Below are 3,567 nucleotides of genomic sequence, written 5' to 3' on the forward strand. Positions count from 1 at the left end.
TGGAACTCACTCTGTAGACCAGGCTGGCCTTGAACGCAGAAATCCACCTGCCTCTGTCTCCCGAGTGCTGGGATTAAAGGCGTGCGTCACCATGCTCGGCTTTAAAAAAAAAAAAAAATTCCCTCCTCTTCTTTGCTTCTTCCGAGAAGAGAGTCACACCAAGCAACAAATATCATAAAAGAGATTTGTTTGAAGGGTCCAGGGTGTGGAGGGATGATGATTCCAGGAATGGCTGCCTCCCCTCCCAGGAGAGGACAGGAGCGAATTGAACAAAGGACGGGGCTGATAGAGGGTTGTTTTAGGGGGCAGAGCTTTTCAGGGCAGAGCTTTCCAGAGTGAGGATTGGTGGGTCTCCTGCTCGGGGACTGGTAGGTTTTTCACCCCCATTCCCTGCATCAGGTCCATAGGTTAGGATGAGGGGACCTTCCTGGCCACAGACAGCTTTGACTGAGGTGTCATCACTGCAGAGCTGCTTGGAGAGCCTGGAAAGAAGGAGGCGCCACCGTGGACAGCTCCTGGGACCACTGCAGGCTGAGGCAGGAAAGGAGTTGCCTCCACCGTGGACAGCTCCTATGAAGCTACCTCCTGTCAGGCTGCAGGCTGAGGCAGGAACAGGAGTTGCTGCCATTTTGACAGCTCCTGCAGCCTGCTGTTAAGAGACTACAAAAGAAGTCCTTACACTTGAGTCTAACAGAAGCCTCTAGCTATCTGAAATGCAAGAATTAAGATCTTCTATGAAAGTTTCTGTCTTAGTTTATTGCTATGAAAAGACACAATGACCATGGCAACTCTATAAAAGAAAACATTTAATTGGGGCTGGCTTACAGTTCCAGAGCGTTAGTTCATTGTCATTATAGCAGGAAGCATAGCAGCTTATAGGCAGACATGGTGCTGGAGAAGTACCTGAGAGTTCTACTTCTTGATCTGAAGGCAGAAGGCAGAGACTGTGCACCACACTGGGTGTAACTTGAACATATGACACCTCAAAGCCCAGCCCAACAGTGACACTCTTTCTCAAGGCCACACCACATAATAGTGCCACTCCCTATGGGACAACCATTCAAACACTTCAGTTTGTGGCAGCCATTCCTATTCAAACCACCACCGTTGTAAAGGGATTTTAATCCAGCTACAAGGTTACTCTGGCAGGAATACAGACATGCCCTTAGCACACACCTGTCATACCTCTGGCTGAAATATAGATCCACCCTTAATACACAGTTTTAATCCTAAATAACGAAGGTAAAGTTAGATGGTAGAAGGAAGCATCCATGTTTGAAAGTTACTTCTAATTGAGGATCAGACAAAGTGATGAATCAGAGGAAGAATTGACAAAATGAGTCAGAGATTGGATACACACAACTTGTGGTCTCCCTTTTCCCAGCCTGGAACCTGCTTGCTCAAGGGTGGAGTTTCGTTCTGCCACGCCCACTGCTGGACCCTGTTGCTTTGCTGCTTAGAGCCACACATGTGTTCATCCTGCTACTGGATCCCGAGATTGTTTGGCGGGAAATCGGGTTCCCTCCCCCTTCCTTTATAACTGAGTGTCTAAAAAAGTAAAATTGAGCTTTGATCAGAATGCTGTCTTAGCTGCAATTCTTTCTCTCGCCGCCTAGCCCCTCTTCTAGGTTTCCAAAATGCCTTTCCAGGCTAGAACCCAGGCTGTGATCTGCTGGCCGGACACAACAACAACTCACACCAGAAGAGACAAAGAGGAGAGGTGACTTTAGAAAGCAGGGCAGAGAGAGAAAGCAGTTTTCCTGGGGCAGTTATAAATAGATTGCAGAGAGAGAACAAGGTAGATGCAGGTGAAGACAGAATGAGCCAGAGAATGAGAAGGAACCAGAGATTAGAACAGATTGCCAGAGTTAGTTTGAGGCCAAGCAGAGCAATTCAGCCAAAGACTGAGAAAGAAGCCAGATTGAATTAGTCGGCGTAGAGAGGTGTTTGAGCCAGAACAGCTGAGTTAAACCAGCCAACAGAGGTCAGAAAGAACAGGAAAGGGTGAGAATATTCTGCAGTAAGTCTCAGAGAGGGTGAAGACATTCTAGGCCTAGATAAGACTTTATGGAGGCTGGAAGCTTCCAAGATTAGGCCTGGGTTAGCAGACTAAAGCAGTAAGCCTTGGAGATGACGATTATGACGGAGGAATAAAAGTCATTTTTCCCACTTGCCAATAGCAGGGAGACAGTGTTTCTTGCACAGATCTCTGTGTCAGCCCGGCAAGGTAATGCGCATGGTTGACCTCAGCACCCAGGAGGCAGAAGCTGGAGCTCTGCATTCAAAGCCAACTTGGCTGTAATTTTTTATAGCATGTGTGTCTGTGCTGTAGTGTGATTTGCTTTATGTGCCTGGCCCTTTAATAGAAACGATGCCCTTCCTTCTATGTGAGCTGCCTCCTTAGAATCCTGGGGACAGGTTTGGATATAAAAAGACAGCAGAGGCTGCTGCCAGGCCAGGGAAATCTGATTTTGAACTTATCAGGGCAACCCCAGGAAGTGCAGGATTGGACCTCTGTTCTACCATCCACACAGTATTAGCCCAAGAAATGCAAGTTCAAACCCTGCCTACAGGAGTTTTTGGACCTTTACCTGCAGAAACTTGGGGTTTCTTCTAGGACAAAGCAGTACTATTGTAAAAGGACACAGATTTATCCAGGTGTTATAGATAATGATTATGAGGGAGAAATTAAAATTATGGCTGCTTCCCTCATGGTATTATAACTATCTGGTAACCAAAGAATTGCTCAGCTTATTTTAGTTCCCTTGCATCTGCTACCTTCCAGGTTTGTTAGGAGTAGAGAGGACAGAGTGGCTTTGGTTCCTCTGATGTGTACTGGGTTAAATCTTTTACTAGTAAGAGACCTAAACCTTAAATTAGTCATTGAAGGAAAAAGCTTTGAAGGATTAATACTGGGGCTGATGTAACAATTATTAGAGGACAAGATTGCCCTTCAACTTGGCCTTTATCTGATACACTCATTCACCTCCAAGGGATTGGTTATGCCAATAACCCAAAACAAAACTCTAAACTTCTAACCTGGAGAGGTGAGGAGGGCAATTCAGGACAAATTTAGCCTTGTGTCATGTCAAATTTGCCTATTACCCTCTGGGGAAAAGATCTCTTGTCACAGATGGGTCTTATAATGTGTAGTCCTAATGAGGCAGTGACTAAGCAGATGCTAGGACAAGAATTTTTGCCTGGTCAGGGGCTAGGAAAGGAAGGACATGACATTAAGACATTTAAAGGTCCTCACTCTAAAACTAGAGGTGTAGGGTATTTTTCCATAATGGCCACTATCTTGCCTGAATCTCATGCTGATAAAATTCAATGGCTTAATATTCCAGTGTGGGTTGATCAGTGGTCTTTATCTAAAGAAAAAATAGAAGCCACATCTTCGATAGTGCAGGAGCAGCCAGAGGCAGGGCATCTAAGAGAATCTCAGCCACCATGGAATACTCCAAAATTTGTTATCCAGAAAAAATCTGGTAAATGGAGATTGTTACAAGATCTAAGAAAGGTTAATGAAACCATGGTACCTATGGGAGCTTTACAACCTGGGCTTCC

Source organism: Mus caroli, chromosome 7, assembly GCF_900094665.2.
Source record: "Mus caroli chromosome 7, CAROLI_EIJ_v1.1, whole genome shotgun sequence".
In the NCBI taxonomy this organism is placed as follows: domain Eukaryota; kingdom Metazoa; phylum Chordata; class Mammalia; order Rodentia; family Muridae; genus Mus; species Mus caroli.